Source organism: Zingiber officinale, chromosome 7A, assembly GCF_018446385.1.
Source record: "Zingiber officinale cultivar Zhangliang chromosome 7A, Zo_v1.1, whole genome shotgun sequence".
NCBI classification, from domain to species: domain Eukaryota; kingdom Viridiplantae; phylum Streptophyta; class Magnoliopsida; order Zingiberales; family Zingiberaceae; genus Zingiber; species Zingiber officinale.
This window is the reverse complement of record NC_055998.1, coordinates 84,272,801-84,291,950: the sequence shown is the minus strand read 5'-3', so window position 1 is coordinate 84,291,950 and position 19,150 is coordinate 84,272,801. Positions and strand designations below refer to the sequence as shown.

Here is a 19,150-nt window from a genome sequence, read left to right as displayed (position 1 = left end):
ATCTTTCCGTCGTTGGTTCCCTCATGTAGTTCTATGAGTTTGTCCCATAGCTCTTTTGCATTTTTGTGTGGGCCAATACAATTTAGTTATTCCTTCATTTATCCGTACCGGATTGTGTTGAGGGCCTTGAAGTCGATCTGGGCCTTTTTCTTTATCTTCGGATTTCAATTTTCTAGGTCTATTGGAATTCCGGTATTGTGGTCGACTGGCGCCTTATATCCTTTGGTGACGCTGAACCACTGGTCGAAGTCAGTGTTCAAGTACACTTCCATCAACTTCTTCCAATATGGAAAATCATCCCCATTGAATAGTGGTAGACGAATGGTGTTGTAACCTTCATTTTGGTCCATTTATCACCGAAATAGAGAGCTTAAAACTGGTGCTAAGATTTGGTCTTGGGGCGAGTAGTGTGGGAAGAAAAAAAAAACTAATTGGTGTTGCACCAATTCAGGATATTGCAGAAAGAGAAAAGAAAACTTGTCCAAAGGGATAATTGCACCGATTTGGATTATATTGAAAAGCTCAAAACAGAAAAGAAAATCACCCCTGCCTGATTGGTGTTGCACTAATTTGGAGGCAACCTAGTTCTGATACCACTTGTTGGATCGTGAAAGGGGAGTGGTGAATCACATTCGTCGAAAATCATGAGTTTACGCAACGGAAAGATTAAAGATTAAAAAGAAATAATACACCAGGGAAACTCAGTCAGTTTTACTTGGTTTGGAGCCTTCAACGACTCCTACTCCAAGACCCAGGTCCCGCGGACCTATCGATGGACAATCCACTAAATACCTCTTCCAGAACCGCCAAAAGTGGTAATCGAATACAAGATAGGGATTGTGTAATAGCCTATACTTTCCTTAAAAAAATAGTAGTATGAGAAATTTGCAACACAATTAAATTTACCAACAATATGGATGATTTCGTGCCTTGCTGTCGGTCTGCCAGAGATGATCGATTAACTAGGAAGCGTAGCTTGGTGGCAGACAGACTACTTTGAAGCAGTAGTAGAAGCCTAATTGGAAGCGCAAAAGCTCGTATAGGTGATATCTTTGATGGCTTGGGTGAGCACTCCTTTTATTGATCTTGGAAGGTGCCTTCTAAGGCCTTGAAGGCGCCTCCGATGTCATAAATCTGATCCCGAATAACCCGGTCCTTATTTTCGATGAAATCTAAATTTCATCCTACAGAAGGTGCCTTTCACAACCTTGAAGGCGCCTTCCATGAACAGTTCAAAGACACCTTCCACTACTTGAAGGCGCCTTGGACATTGTTAACCTGAGACCTTTTGTGCTCCATTTGTCCTGCAAAAAGTGTTAATCCAATAACCTATAAGACAAGTGTTAGTACAATAATAACGAGTAGTAATTAGACCTTGTCTCTCCAAGACCAAGATCTAGTCGAGGTCTCAATTTAGGGATCCAAAATGGACCTAAACAGGACCGACGCCTATTGTGCCTCAATCGGCATGCGTCCTCACCGAGTCACTCTCCTCCAGTGACTTACCTTCACTTACCAACTTGTAATCGGTTGATTAGCCTCTTGACCCACCAAGTCGTTATGCAGTTGTTAGGCCCACAAACTCAACTGCACTTCTGCCAGCTGTCAGGCCCCACGGACCTAGCTAGACTTCCTACTAGATATCAGGTCGGCCCTTTGACCTATCTAGTCTTCATACCAACTATCGGGTCCCATGGACCTAGCTGGATTTCAGCCTGGTGTCAGGTCCTCCAAACCTATCATCTCCTGCACACTTGGTTAAGCAATTAGATCACAACAACACCTAACTTAACTCACTTGTAATTCATCAAAACTTGAGTTAGACTGTCAGTGTAAACTGCACCAACAACAAACACTCAATTTTCGCTCGGAATCTACTTGGGAGAACTTGTTCCGACTCAGCTGCACTCAACATCTACTCGAGCGACTTGTATCCTGACTCAGTTGCGCTTAGCATCCCGTCGATTTCACTTGAGTACTACTCGGCAGCCAATCGACAGCTTCCTTCCCTACTCAACATCCACTCAGGTAATATTGTGACTTCTCCCGACTTGACACTCAAAGCATTTGGCCAACTCGGCTCTTGGTGTTCAGATTCGATTGCCTCTCAGACTCGATTGGAATTTGGACTCGATGATATAAGGCAACCTTCTTCCAGAGTACCTAGCAGCTCGATCTAACATTTAAAGCTGATAGCCTAAGATTATCTGCTCAAGTCATCTCGACATATAAGTTGAATTGATTTTGTGCAATTTCAATTTAGCTAAAATTTCTCATATATCTTCAATAGATTGTCCAACGTCCCAAGAAAATTTGGGCTTTTAACCACACTACAATCACTACACATGAGCAATAATAGTTTATTCGATACAATTCCTTCAACTTTATAACATTGCAATAAACTTGTAGTTATTGATTTGAGTTGGAATAAATTGTCTGGAGCTATACCCAACTGGATTGGAAGGAGACTATCTACATTACAAGTCCTTAGCCTGAGATCATGTAACTTCATTGGTGCAATTGCATCACAACTCTATCTAATCCCAACTCTCCAAGTGTTATCCTGGATCACAATAATCTCTTTGGTTCTTTGCCTCCATGCTTTGGCATGTTTAGATCCGTGATGACAAGGCATAACATAAAAAAATTTGTTTTATTTTCTGATGATCACCCTTATTACAAATTTTATTACATGGAGAGTGTCATCTTAACTGCTAAGGATTTAGAACTTCTATTCACCACTTCGCTTTCAATTGTCACTAGCATTGACCTCTTTAACAATAATCCTTTAGGTGACATTCCTAGAGAGATCACAAACCTACATAGCCTTTGCTTCCTCAACTTGTCTTTGAATCACTTCTGAAGAGCATACCAGATAAGATTGGTCTCATGGGTCAACTAGAATCACTTGATGTTTCTAAGAACATCTTATCGAGTATAATTCCTTCGAGCATTTCTACTTTGGAATCTCTGAGCATCTTAAATTTATCCTACAACAATCTTATTGGGAAAATACCAAGTCAAATGCAAACCTTCACCAACTTGTCCAACATCAGTAACCCTGAGCTTTGTGGAGAATCACTCCAAAACAAGTGCATGGAAGGCCACTCAACCATTAATGGTAGAGTCATAGAAGAGGATATGCACGAAGATGATGAGTATGGAGGAATTTGGTATTTCATTAGCTTAGCTCCTGGATTTGTGTTTGGCTTCTGGGGATTTTTGGGTGCAGTTATGATCAAGAGGAGCACAAGAATCAAATACATTTTACACATCAATAGGATTATTGGTCGGATTAAGCCTCTGTAATTGAAACTAAGCCTTGGATAGGCCTCAATGAATTCTAGAATTTGTGCATACAATAAGATCTTGTACTTTTATAATATTAGATGAATCTTGTTGTAATGGATTAAGATTGATATTGGTATTTAAATTATGGATACACTCCCATGGGTAGGTGAAAGAAGGCACAGATCCAATCGAAACATAATTGGAAGGTAAAAATCAAATGCAGCTGATGTAAACAACTAGGTCATAATCAAAGGACTTGTAGAATGCCGCTAGCCCTCGGTTCTTGACTTACTTGTATATGTATATAGGAATATTCTGCTTGATTTATATAGTTGTAACCAGGAGGAGTGAATCCATATATTTTGTATGTAGTACATCCATAGTGTTGTAAAAAAATAGTTGTGCAAAGTGATGTTACTATTATATTTTTGTATGTAGTATTTATTTTTTAATATAGTGTAATCCTGTCTAAAAGTCGATGAGATGGAAAGCTGGGAATGTAGCGCTTCCGCTGACTGCCTATAGACTCTGCTCCGACCTGCAATACAGATTACATCAGTGTCGAGCTAGGAAAAAGGTCCCCGACGTTGGCCCTCCGATGCTCAAGTTAGTCACCGGCGATGAAGTAGAAGGTGAAACAACAACAAGAATGAATAGTAGCACGAATAGTGTCTATCGTGTACCTGCATTGAACACAAGATTTGGGAATAAATTCACATCAGGCCCGCATTGAAGCAGAAACTTTTCATAAAGTTGGGTCACCACTGAGAGCCCTAAATAAGTAATGGATAGCACAATTTAACTCCTTACATCAACAAAAACTAACAACGTGTTAAATGGGTGGAATCAAACAAGTTTAGGTCCATAAGTTAGTTTTGGTCAAAACACATTGATGGACCTAAGGTAATTGGATTTATGCAAACTTCTAATCACTATGAAGGGTTGAGTGAGGAGAAGGCAGATATGTTATCAAACCAAAATTTTGATCAAGGAAGAAAGTGGACCTGATATGATCGCATCTCAGGCCCAATATGTTGATACCTACCATATCAACCTAACATGCATTAGCAAGGTCTAGCTGAAATCTAGCATCACAATGGAGCACTTTGCCAATCGATTAAGTATTAGAGTACATCATATTGTGTGTGTTGTTGAATATTTATTCCCCACATAACAAATGAAATCACAAACATGATTTTTGTCATCACCCTTTGCTACCAAATTGTATTTTTTACATGACAACCCTATTTTACAATAGTAAATTCATACATACATCGCTAAATCTTTAACTGTATTCTTCTACTAATTTCACTCTTGCTAGAAGTTTGTCCTTCGACGTCGAGGTTCTTAACTGCTATTGTCCTACGAACTATTCTCTTGAAACTCTTACAGTAATATCCTGAAATCCTAAATAGTCTTTTGCAATCTCACTAAATAGCACAAGAAGGTATGACAAGCCAAGGAGGTTCATGATCATTTCGTGTTTATAAGACCAGGCAGACGGATGGAGGGAGAGAGAGAGGGTGAGAGGACGTGCATCTGAACAACAAAATGATTTTTAATAAAAATGTGGCTTGGATGCATGGAAAATGGTGATTGAGAAGAGGAGGTTGGCGGGAGGGGGTAAAAGGAAATTTGTTTTTTATACACTCTTTGGTATAAACAAAATTATCATACGTCTTTTGGTAAATATCATATTCAACATATGTCTTTTGGTAAATTACCATATATATATTTTTTACATTCGTGTTCCATACATTCCACATTCCAAAGTCAACCGAAATAGCTATGCAAGAAATTAATGCTGATGAAGACTTCTCTAGATCAGATATTTCTGTGTTATTTTTTTATCTAAATTAAATAATTATAGTAAAAAGTGATTATGTTCACCCTAAATGCTCCTTACAATTTGTCCTATACTATGTGAAGGGAGGTAAACAATGAAGTCAATTTATAGTCGACTGTGTTGGATTGAGACGCGCTAGAGGGGGGGCGGGTGAATAGCGCTCGTGACTTTCACTTATCGTTTTCGAAAACGTTCGAGTAAATACGTAGCAGAAAAGTAATAAACACAAAAGCAACGTCAACACTGTTTCTTTTACTTGGTTCAGAGTCTGTGACGACTCCTACTCCAAGGCCCACAATCGTTGATCGCTTTCGTTGGGCAATCACTATAGATCCGAAATTCTTTACAGGAATATAAGTACAAGTATAGAATAAAGAATGATTATACTGACAATACAAAATGAAGAAAGTAGTCGTCGATTGTCGGAACAGCAGAGCATTGTTGAAGCGTTCGGAGCAGCACACAGGAGCACAAGTTGTTCTGTTTTTCGTTGTTTCGAAGATGCTTCCCGAGGCTCCTTTTATAGCCTCTGCAGGACTGATCTAGATCCTCAAAGCTCGGGATAAGGTTTGACCCAAAGCGGATCGTTCGACCGATCCCCACGTTCGGTCGACAGATCAGATGATCTCCCCTTCATCCGATCCGCTCGCTCTGCTTCGATTTGGTTAACTCCTATCCTTGGATTGGTCGACCGATCCCAAGGTTCGGTCGACCTATCAGATGACCTCCTCATTCGATCCGCCCCCCCCCCCCCCCGGCTTCGATCTGGTCAACTCCCATCCTTGGTTCGGTCGACCGATTCCAAAGTTCGTCACGCCCCCAGAGGAGTCCCTGTCCGAGAAAATTTCGGCAACATCTCCCCTGTATGGTGGACAATCTGAAACTTTTCTACATCTCATATACCTCAGCCACAGGCGGCTGGAATAATAACAGTAAATAAAATCAATCACCACGCAGTTTATATATGTATTCAGCCTCTGGCTGTCACAACCACGCAGTTAATAAAATAAACAACATAGTAATACTCTGACTCGAAATCAACCCTACTCAACTACACTCGTAAAGCCCAAATCCGATTTTTCTTACCTCTTCTGTCGTCCAGGCAGGAATGTAGTAGTATAAAATCGAAAACAAATCCATCAACGAGACAAATTATATAATATCTAAGTATTCAACATCCAAATCCAAATATAGTCAAGTGAGAATCAAAAACAATACAAACGATAGCAAATAGCTGTAGGTCTGCAGGGGACTAGCAACTGGAACTCCCTCCTGACAGCATCAACCTGAAAATAACAACAATGGAGGCGGGGTGAGTCCAATACTCAGCAGGTACAGTTGATATGCAAAGTAAAGAAATAACACCTAGCACTAATCATGCGTACAGTCTCCAGATAAAGGTAACTACAAACCGAAGAAGACAGGAGAGAAATCTGTACTAACCAGGACCCGGTAAAAGGACAAATAGTCCGAAAGGTATAGAAGACCTATATGCATGTCAATCAAGGTATCCAAGCAATGTGCAGCATATAAGTGCAACAAACACAAACACAAACAATAAATGCATCATGCATATGATGCCAATGTCATGGTCACCCCGGACCAACCGACTCACAACAACAGTGGGACCGAGTGGGTAGGGTGACAACCGTGCACTCGCAACACTACCCGATGAGTGATCGAGTGGACGGGATCTGTCGAGTACATACGCACTCTACCCCAAGTCATAAATGGGGAGCAATGCTCTCATCTCCCGACGCTATGACGGAGAGGAATCTCTAACGTGCTACATGCGTCACACTACCCATGAGCGGATCAACGAACCGGAAGAGTCAAACCGACGTGCTACCACGCTGTGTCCCGCTACCCATGAGCGCACCAACGGTGATGAAACGGCAAAGTGCTCGACAATAAAGGAGCAATCAATCACTCAACGATGCAATCATGCGAATGGTGCATGTCACTAAACATGGTAATATACTAAACCAATCTCTGGACATATCATAATGTTCACCAAAGCGAATGAATCATATCAAGATATCTGATCATATAAGGTATCAAACCTAGGTCCTGACATGGTAAAAATATGGTTATATCACTACCTATGAGTATGTGGAATCAGGTACATATCCATACAAGATGTAAACAAACAATCAATCAACAGGTAGCATGTATTGGGCAGTGATTAACCGGAACAAGTAAGAAACACAATTAATGCATCTTGTTAATTTAATTACTAAGCATATCAAAGACAATAAGTCAAAAGTACCCGCCTCCAATAAGAAAGGTCCAAACTGGTAGTCAAGATGCGCGTCTCGCGTCAAAGTCCTGTGTTATAAGTAGAAATATATTTTATTTAGCTGCAACTCTTCCAAATAGCTAAATAAAATCTCTAATCCTAAATTAGGGCAAAACCCTAATCATATGACCATCATTCTTCCCACAAGAAATAGTCTACACATGATCATCTATCTAAAATAATTGAATCAAAATCATGACCTATAGCATATATCAAATACTCTACACCGTACCTTACTTCTCAGCTGCTCCTGTTACACCACAGGCAAGGAAAGTTACCGTTGGATGAAGTAACTGTTGCTGGAAACCCTACACACTGCCCGGATCACATGTAAAATTGAGGCTCAACCAAAATATCAATACACCACTACAATTTAACCTCAACCTAGCTTCCCCTACCTCAACCCACAACCAAGAACCTCCCTGCTGAACAAAGAAACCCTAATCAGCAATCTTCCCTATCCATACTAAGCACCCAAATCTGAAAGCATTACCTCTTCTGTGGCAGCAAACAGCACAGAGGCTAGGTGGCTGCGGCGGCGAGAACTAGGGCACGACTAGGCCCATCGGTTGCGCGACAGCACCTGGTGATCAATGGAGTCGGAGGCGCCTGAGGGTCGGACCTGGTGGCCGGCGGAAGAGGGTCGGCGTCGGCGCACAGCTCTAAAGAGGAAAAAGGGCCGCGGCACTGCGGTGGTCGGCGCTGGGGACTGCGGGGAGGCTAGGCTCGGCGCTGCTCGGCGTCAGGAGAAGGAGAGGAGAAGGGAGTCTTCGGTGTCGACGGCTGTGAACCCAAAACTAGGGCACGTGGCTAGTCGGCGACTGGAATCTTAGGGCTCTCCACTGCGAGGGCGAGGAGCGACGGTGGAGAGGCTAGGGCAGAGAAAAGGTGGCGCCGTGAGGAGATCGGAGAGGGCGTCGGTGCGGCAGTGGAGAAGAAACTGTCGGCGCCGGTTAGGGCAAGGAGAGGCTGAGAGGAAATCGGCGTCGGGGGAGTTAGGGAAGAACTCGGACACGCGGGGGTAAAATAAAACAAAAAGAGGAAATAAAAACAAAAGAAAAGAAAAAGGAATAAAGAAAAAAAATCAACATTTCCTCGTTTAATTGGGGTAGCCTAAACAGGCTTTTCCGGACCCCATTTTTATCCCCGTCAACTCGTCCGTACGAGCTCTGAAAAATTCCCGAAAAATATCCAAAAATTCCGGAAAAATCCCTTATTAATATTCGCCTATTTTCCGGTATTTTACATTCTCCCCCACTAATAAAAATTTGGTCCCCAAATTTCATTATCTACCATCAGCAAGTATCAACAACAGATATAAAGCATAAATGCTGAACGGTAAACAAATCACAAACCTCAAGTGAAAAGATGGGGATATCGAGCTCGGATAGTATCCTCGAGCTCCCAAGTAGCCTCCTCATCCGAATGATGCTGCTATCCGACTTTAACCAGCCGGATAGTCTTATTCCGCAACTGACGCTCCTTCTGGTCGAGAATCAGTACCGAAACCTCCTCGTAAGTGACGTCAGGCTGAACGGGAACTGAGATATCTGTCAGCACATGTGTCGGGTCAAGTACGTATCTCCTCAGCATAGATACGTGGAATACATCGTGGACGCCGGCCAAAGACGGCCATAATGCCAACCGATAAGCTACCGCTCTAATCCTTTCCGAGATCCGGAAAAGTCCAATATATCGCGGAGCTGAGGCCAATCTCTTCACCCCTTTCGTGGGTGAAACTCGTAGAAATACCTGGTCGCAAATGGAGAACTCTAAGGGTCTCCGACTCCGGTCAGCATAACACTTCTGGCAGTCTTATGCCTCTAACATCCTCTGTCTGATAATATGGACCACTTTGCCTCACGTTGAGCTCTATGAGGTCTCAACAACTGGGTCTCTCGGATTCTCGTCCTGATCGACGACTGAGCAATCATCGTAACAAGAATACCCTGCTCTGTCTGTCCCTGCTCCTCAATGTCTAACTCAGAGAAATCCTGAATCAAATCTGTGACCACAACTCGGTGGCAAGCTAAAGTCCCTCTGGACCTCTAGCTAAGCGCATCGGCAACCACATTAGCTTTCCCCGGGTGATAGCTAATGGTACAATCAAAAATCCTTCAGGAACTCCATCCATCTCCTCGGTCGAAGATTAAGTTCCTCCTGAGTGAACAGATATTTGAGACTCCGATGTCAGTGAGAATCTCAATGTAATATCATACAGGTACTGCCGCCAAATCTTCAGGGCAAAAATAATAACGGCCAACTCCAGATCATGAACTGAGTATTTTCTTCTCAGGCTCCCTCAACTATCGAGAAGCATATAAGAATACTCTACCGTGCTGCACCAGAACAGCACCCATACCCTGTAGAGACGCGTCGGTGTAGAGGACAAATTCGTCCTCTTCCGTAGGTAAAAACCAAAAATCAAAGCCGACACTAGTCTCCGCTTCAGCTCCTAGAAGCTGGTCTTGCAATCCTCAGTCCAAGTAAACTTCACGCCTTTCATGGTCACGCGTGAAAATAGCATAGCTATGCGGAAGAAACCCTCGGCGAAAGGTCTGTAATATCCTGCGAGTCACAAAAGTGCGGATCTCCTACACTGATTTCGGCTGCTCCCAACGGTAACAACCTCTATCTCCTGTGGAACCACGGTACACTCCTACTGGTGACCGTGTGTCCCAAACATCATAACAAAAGACAATCCAAACCAGCACTACTGATAATCACATATAGATGTTCTCGTCGAATCATCTCTAGATCTATGCAAAGGTAGTGTACGTGACTCACCTCGGATCCGTAATAGATCACAACATCGTCCACAAAATAATGGACACCTATCCAAACATCCTCGACATACCAGGATCACCGAGTCCCTGAAAACATCTAAGGCACTGTAAGCCTATATGGCAAAAACCAATACACATAATGTCTGTATCACAGACATTCCTATTCATAAGATCTCCAATAATAAATCGAAAAAAATCTGATCATCAATAACATAAATCACCAAAGAATAAATCCTCCAGGGTGAGAGCAACGCTCCATCACAGGAAACACCACATATGTGGGAGCAACGCTCTACCACAAGAAATCCTCAATATGTGGGAGCAACACTCCACCACAAATAATCTGAAATATGTATCTGCAATAAATATAGGAGCAATGCTCCGCTACCAGCAATCCGTGATATGTGGGAGCAACGCTCCACCACAAAACAATACCTAAGTACCCCAAGGCACCTAACTAACCAACTAGAGATTGTACAAGATCTCTCTACCACAATTCGCTGTGGTTAGCCTAGGAGATAACAACCTAGAAACTAATCAAATACATCATCAACTCTATCAGCATCCTAGTGGGTCCTCTACTGATAGGAAAATTAGTTGATGGGTTTAATTCAACAAATGACATAATGCAGTCACTCCACATTCTACATTCAGTATAAGTAGAATCATCATACTGCTACCAATGTATACACCTAGCACACATACTCACACAACATATGTATGATCAACAAAATCCTCCAATTATTATACACCAAACATACCCACAACTCAGGTATATTCAGTATGATACATCCAACAATACATACCGAACATGTGTGCAAAATCAACATAGGTAAAATCAACAATACACCTCAAACAACACTCACATAACATATCGTATAACCGACATATGCTTCCAATAAAACATACTAAACCCAGGTGCACTCACAAATCAAACATAATCAAAAAGATACCTCAGATACCACACCAAACACATATGTACATATCACAACTCAGATTAAATCGACAAAATGCCTCCATCAAAACACCACCGATGTACTTATACTACATCTCAGATTTAATCAACAAGATATCTTCAATAATACATCCAGATACATACACCGAACTACATAGCTATGATCCACAAGGAAACTTCAAACCATATCAGAACATGGATAACTATACTACTTGCAAATGGGCAGTCTACCACATGACTCCTACAACACATAACAATCAAAATTACATGTAACATAGACATGCAAAATCAGCACACCAGCTCAATCAAAGAGACCAACCTTATGCTACCAACACTCATGGGTTACCGGTATATCTAAACAAAATTCATGCATATGTATCAAGCATGAATACATCAATCAAAAGCAACCCAAAATAAAGCAGCCTAACCATCCAATAACAACCCTGCTATAGGTTCAAAGGAACTAGTATCGGACAAGAAAGATATACACACCATGATGTAACATTGCAAGTCAATGTCATACACTACCAAGACTATATCTAATGGGGAAAATTTTATCATCATAAATCCAAATGTACTCTTCCAGTATACACTAGTAACGATTGTATCCCATAAGTGTTAAGCAATTAGCTCTACACTTCCTTACATCAGCGGGGTCACATATCCCAACGCACCCTCTAAGTTATCCCACCAGATATATACAGTCCACGGTCAAAGTCTTCATGGAATAGGATACATAGATCCTTTATAAACTATCCAAGCTGAAAATGATTTCTGACTAAATCAGTCCTTCCCACGTCAGTACAAAACATGTACTCAAAGGTGCTCTAGATACATAACTAAGCACAAATAACCTAAAGGTTCAAACCTCTAAAAATAGAGTATGGCAATCCTCTACTGATCAACCAACAAAACTAAATCATTCATCTACTAACTAATCAAGAATACTTTAATCCTCCACAAGCATCTAAAGTATATCCAACCACATAATATCATATGTATAAATATGTACGACCCAAAAGAAAAAGTCAGAATTTAGGAACATCAAGACACTCTCATCTTCATCCTCAAAAACATCAGCCCACACTATATCAGATAAATAAATCTCTACTCCCCATGAGGGCAAGTTAGTATTCAAAACATCAAATCATTATTTATCCACATAGTCCAATATCAGAGATAGCAAATATCAACTTTATCATCCTGTTAAACTAATCACAACTAACCAGATTTTATTAAAATCCATAAGTACACTCAACCGTAAACTCTCCAGCACCCAATTTATAATCTGATCACCAACCATAATCATCAAACTTGTGAATATCATAAATGACACTCACTATGTCACCATCAATGACAACCCAAATATAAATCATCAAAATAGTTATCCACTAATAGATCATCAAAACAAATATCTAGTAATTGATCATCAGACAACCACATAACATTTACTCTCATAAATCATTATAAATCAACATATCATAATATCTTATATCACAATATCCCTCAACCTCAAACCATTCTCAACAATGATCAAAACATGGTAACCCCCAATGACCAATTTCCATTGTACCTGGTACCCTAATATCCAAAAGATATGAGTATAAAACTCTCCTGGCTAAGTCAACAGGAATATGTAGGTATCATCCACTACCCAGCTAACAATAGCAGAGGCTAGTATATGCCTCCATCTCCTAATAATAGTAACAGAAGCTAACACTACTGATGGTATGATAAGAAAAATCACCAGAGATTATAATCCTTTATCTCTATTAAGGTCAACCATCCTCAATGGCTAACTCATCACAAGTAATATGTGCTACAGCAACCAGACAGGTATTACATAAAGAATGCTAATACATGTCATAAACTATAAAATTAAACATCATACCTATATGCCGTCTGGAGATGTTCTGTCGCTGTCCTGTCCCCAACCTTTGACCTCAAACTCCGAACGAGAAACATCGCCGGAAATCCCAATAAGTCCGAAACGGAAATCCGAAACATAACCATATCGAAAATCCGAAAATGCCCAGTTTGACTCGCAAACCTGGCTAACCCAAAATAATCCAGAATACCAACAACAGGTATCCGATAAATCTCCAGAACACCAAAAGCAGGTATCCTTAACCTGCCCTGATACCAATAAATTGGTATCAAATAAATCACAAAAATCCAAAATACAAAAATCCAACAAGTATCGCCAAACTTGGCGCTCTGATACCAAGTAAATAAATTGGTATCAGGTAATCCCAAACATCAAAAATACGAAAACAAAAGATCGTATACTATGCTCTGATACCACTAAATTGTCACGCCCCCAGAGGAGTCCCTGTCCGAGAAAATTTCGGCAGCATCTCCCCTGTATGGTGGACAATCTGAAACTTTTCTACATCTCATATACCTCAGCCACAGGCGGCTGGAATAATAACAGTAAATAAAATCAATCACCACGCAGTTTATATATGTATTCAGCCTCTGGCTGTCACAACCACGCAGTTAATAAAATAAACAACATAGTAATACTCTGACTCGAAATCAACCCTACTCAACTACACTCGTAAAGCCCAAATCTGATTTTTCTTACCTCTTCTGTCGTCCAGGCAGGAATGTAGTAGTATAAAATCGAAAACAAATCCATCAACGAGACAAATTATATAATATCTAAGTATTCAACATCCAAATCCAAATATAGTCAAGTGAGAATCAAAAACAATACAAACGATAGCAAATAGCTGGAGGTCTGCAGGGGACTAGCAACTGGAACTCCCTCCTGACAGCATCAACCTGAAAATAACAACAATGGAGGCGGGGTGAGTCCAATACTCAGCAGGTACAGTTGATATGCAAAGTAAAGAAATAACACCTAGCACTAATCATGCGTACAGTCTCCTGATAAAGATAAAGGTAAATACAAACCGAAGAAGGCAGGAGAGAATCTGTACTAACCAGGACCCAGTCTAAGAACAAATAGTCCGAAAGGTATAGAAGACCTGTATGCATGTCAATCAAGGTATCCAAGCAATGTGCAGCATATAAGTGCAACAAACACAAACACAAACAATAAATGCATCATGCATATGATGCCAATGTCATGGTCACCCCTGACGCCAGTCAGCCGACTCACAACAACAGTGGGACCGAGTGGGTAGGGCTGTGACAACCGTGCACTCTGCAACACTACTCCTGATGAGTGATCGAGTGGACGGGATGCTGTCGGAGTACATACGTACTCCTACCCCAAGTCATAAATGGGGGAGCGCAATGCTCTCATCTCCCGGTACGCTATGACGGAGAGGAATCTCTAACGTGCTACACGCTGCGTCACACTACCCATGAGCGGATCAACGGAGCACCGGAAGAGTCAAACTGACGTGCTACCACGCTGTGTCCCGCTACCCATGAGCGTCACAACGGAGCACCGAACAGTGATGAAACTGGCAAAGTGCTCGACAATAAAGGAGCAATCAATCACTCAGCATGCAATCATGCGAATGGTGCATGTCACTAAACATGGTAATATACTAAACCAATCTCTGGACATATCATAATGTGCACCAAAGCGAATGAATCATATCAAGATATCTGATCATATAAGGTATCAAACCTAGGTCCTGACATGGTAAAAATATGGTTATATCACTACCCATGAGTATGTGGAATCAGGTACATATCCATACAAGATGTAAACAAACAATCAATCAACAGGTAGCATGTATTGGGCAGTGATTAACCGGAACAAGTAAGAAACACAATTAATGCATCTTGTTAATTTAATTACTAAGCATATCAAAGACAATAAGTCAAAAGTACCCGCCTCCAATAAGAAAGGTCCAAACTGGTAGTCAAGATGCGCGTCTCGCGTCAAAGTCCTGTGTTATAAGTAGAAATATATTTTATTTAGCTGCAACTCTTCCAAATAGCTAAATAAAATCTCTAATCCTAAATTAGGGCAAAATCCTAATCATATGACCATCATTCTTCCCACAAGAAATAGTCTACACATGATCATCTATCTAAAATAATTGAATCAAAATCATGACCTATAGCATATATCAAATACTCTACACCGTACCTTACTTCTCAGCTGCTCCTGTTACACCACAGGCAAGGAAAGTTACCGTTGGATGAAGTAACTGTTGCTGGAAACCCTACACACTGCCCGGATCACATGTAAAATTGAGGCTCAACCAAAATATCAATACACCACTACAATTTAACCTCAACCTAGCTTCCCCTACCTCAACCCACAACCAAGAACCTCCCTGCTGAACAAAGAAACCCTAATCAGCAATCTTCCCTATCCATACTAAGCACCCAAATCTGAAAGCATTACCTCTTCTGTGGCAGCAAACAGCACAGAGGCTAGGTGGCTGCGGCGGCGAGAAGTAGGGCACGACTAGGCCCATCGGTTGCGCGATAGCACCTGGTGATCAATGGAGTCGGAGGCGCCTGAGGGTCGGACCTGGTGGCCGGCGGAAGAGGGTCGGCGTCGGCGCACAGCTCCAAAGAGGAAAAAGGGCCGCGGCACTGCGGTGGTCGGCGCTGGGGACTGCGGGGAGGCTAGGCTCGGCGCTGCTCGGCGTCAGGAGAAGGAGAGGAGAAGGGAGTCTTCGGTGTCGACGGCTGTGAACCCAAAACTAGGGCACGTGGCTAGTCGGCGACTGGAATCTTAGGGCTCTCCACTGCGAGGGCGAGGAGCGACGGTGGAGAGGCTAGGGCAGAGAAAAGGTGGCGCCGTGAGGAGATCGGAGAGGGCGTCGGTGCGGCAGTGGAGAAGAAACTGTCGGCGCCGGCGCCGGTTAGGGCAAGGAGAGGCTGAGAGGAAATCGGCGTCGGGGGAGTTGGGGAAGAACTCGGACACGCGGGGGTAAAATAAAACAAAAAGAGGAAATAAAAACAAAAGAAAAGAAAAAGGAATAAAGAAAAAAAATCAACATTTCCTAGTTTAATTGGGGTAGCCTAAACAGGCTTTTCCGGACCCCATTTTTATCCCCGTCAACTCGTCCGTACGAGCTCTGAAAAATTCCCGAAAAATATCCAAAAATTCCGGAAAAATCCCTTATTAATATTTGCCTATTTTCCGGTATTTTACAGTTCAGTCAACCGATCCCTCGACTGAGCTCGGTATGTAATCTGGAAATCTGGTCCTTTTGTGCTGTGGTTCGGTCGACCAATCAAGTCATTCAGTCGACCGATCATGGCTAAGTCTAACCCTACAGAAATGTTAGTTTCCTGCAAAACAGAGTTAGACAAATAGCAAATAAAACAAATAAGTTGACAGCTTTCGGGTTGTCCGGTTCTGACTTCGGATTTCCTACCGGAAACCTTAGGTCGAACTGACGCCTACTGTTCCCTCTGTGGGGAACGCGTCCTCACCTACTCCTCTCAGGAGAGCATACCTATTGCCAGCCCGGTCCTCCAGACCGACTAGACTTTCTGCCTAGTGTTACCACCCACTAGGACCTAGGATTATCACCCCCTAGGATTTTTCACCACCTAAGGTTACCTCCCCCTAGGACCTAAGATTACCCCCTAGGATTTCCACCACCTAGGGTTACCACCCCTTAAGACCTAAGATTGCCGCCCCTTAGGATTTTCCTCCACCTAGGGATACCACCCCCTAGGACCTAAGGTTACCGCCTCTTAGGGTTTTCCACCACCTAGGGTTACCACCCCCTAGGACTTAGGTTTACCACCCCCTAGGGTTTTCCACCTGCCTAACCACAGTTAGGATTTTCCTGCAACCTCATTCACACACAGTAGATAGCAAACCAACTTAACTTGAACCCTTTGACATAATCAAAACACCGGTTCGATCGTCGAATGCCTCTCGCACCAACAATCTCCCCCTTTTTGATTATGACAATACTACTGTTCAAAGTTAAGCAAAAAAAAAATATGACAGTAGATATAGAAAGTTAAACATGAGTATAAATTAAATAATTTGAAATCAACACCTATGCTTCCTCTTTTCATGTTTAAATTCTTAATTTACTTAACTTTAACTTCTTTCTGCCCCTTTGGCATAAATAAAAAAGAACAAGTAGAGAGAAAAATATAGAAAAATATTCTATGTAATCTTAAGCTCCCCCTGAATAGTAGCACTTAGCAAAATTTAGCTTTGAAAATTCTTAGCTAATTTAGAAATATTTTGAAAAATATCTAACTTTTTCAACAAAAACTTAGAACCATTTATACCAAAACTTAGAACCATTTATACCTTTTTTGAAAAACAAACTTAGCTAAAATTTCAACTTTAAAATGGCTGCATTTGAAAATGTCTTGCTAAATAGCTAAGTTTAGAAAATACTTTAATGAATTTAATGTTTAGTTTTGAGAAATAAAAACTTAGCTGAATTTAATAAACAAAAAACTTAGTTAAACGTAAGTATTGAAACTGTCAGAGCCTTTCCAAAGAAAACTTAGCTAAATTTTTAGTTTTAAAAATAATTATTTGGTCAAGTACTTAGCTTTCAAAAGAAGTTGATTAAAAACTTAGCTTTAAAGGACTTTGATAAATCCTTAAAAAAAATTATAAAAACTTAGCAAAAAAGATTTGATAAAAAGATGTTGATAAAAGCTCAATTAAGTATTTGAATTAAAATGGATTTTCATAAAATACTTAGTTAAGTACTTAGCTTAAAGGGATTTTTCATAAAAGCCTAGTTAAGTACTTAACTTGAAAAATACTTAGCCTTTAAAAATATTTTCTTCTAAAAATATTTAGCTGAGAAAATGATTTCTTTGAAAAATATTTAAAAAACTTTATCAAGTACTTAGCTTTTGAAAATATTTTTAAGAAAAACTTAGTTAAGTACATCGAAACTTAAAAAAAAAATTTCAAAAACTTATTTTTCTAGATACAAAATATTTTAACTTAATGAAATATTTGATGTTTATTTAAAAAAACAATTGAATTCTATTTAAAAAGAAATCTTTATCTTAAAAAAACTTGACTCCCTTCACTCCCCCTTAATTAATATCTTAATAGATTCATAGGGTCCTAGAGTCCAAGCATAGCAATTGTTACATATGATTTTCCTAAATTTCCATCTCACCCATTCTAGGTTATCAAGCATATTCATCTTATGAGTGAGTGTGAGATGAGGTTAACTTTATTTAATTCTTATCAATATTTGAAATTGAGGTAAGTTTGAAAATTTACTGAGTTTGAATTTCAAAAGAGTAAACATTTAAAATTTTGAAGATTTTGGAAATATAATTAATTTAGGTTTAAATCATAATTTGAAAATATGATTTGAGAATTAATTAAGATTTTAAAAATTAATTATCATTAAGATTTTGAATTAACAATAATTTGAAAATTAATTATTATATGATTTGAAAATTGGAAATTTAATAATTAATGATTTGAATCTTGAAATTATTATGATTTGAAAATTATAATTTTGTAGATAATGATTTTGAAATTAATCATAATTTAATTATGATTTAGAAATAGTTGACATTTTGAAATTAATTAAGATTTTAAAATTATTCATAAAATTAAATGATATTTTGAAATTTATTATGATTTTAAAATAATTTTCAAATTAATTGAGATTTTGAAATTAATTATGATTTTTTAAAATAATTTTCAAATAAATTGAGATTATGAAATTAAATATGATTTTTAAAAAAATTATGAAATTAATTATGATGTTTAAAATAATTATTAATTATGATTTTTAAATTAATTATGATGTTTAAAATAATTATCAATTATGATTCTTAAATTAATTATGAAATTAATTTTGATTTTTAAAATAATTATTAATTATGATATTTAAAATAATGATTAATTATGATTTTTAAAATAATTATGATTTTTAAAATAATTATGAAATTAATTATGATTTTTAAAATAATTATGAAATTAATTATGATTTTTAAAATAATTATTAATTATGATTTTTAAATTAATTATGATATTAATTATGATTTTTAAATTAATTATTAATTATAATTTT

The 19,150-nt window shown here is 39.5% G+C and overlaps 2 long non-coding RNA genes across 2 annotated transcripts; both read right to left on the bottom strand.

The window, feature by feature from the left end:
• Positions 1–7,418: 7,418 nt before the first annotated feature.
• Positions 7,419–7,979, bottom strand: LOC122000224. The gene is made up of 4 exons (XR_006117034.1): positions 7,930–7,979; positions 7,835–7,858; positions 7,669–7,751; positions 7,419–7,465 (listed from the first exon to the last, which is right to left on the bottom strand). It is a non-coding gene; the product is annotated as an uncharacterized LOC122000224 (long non-coding RNA).
• Positions 7,980–15,002: 7,023 nt separating this feature from the next.
• On the bottom strand, positions 15,003–16,033 carry LOC122000223. The gene is made up of 4 exons (XR_006117033.1): positions 15,514–16,033; positions 15,419–15,442; positions 15,253–15,335; positions 15,003–15,049 (listed from the first exon to the last, which is right to left on the bottom strand). It is a non-coding gene; the product is annotated as an uncharacterized LOC122000223 (long non-coding RNA).
• Between the last annotated feature and the right edge of the window lie 3,117 nt (positions 16,034–19,150).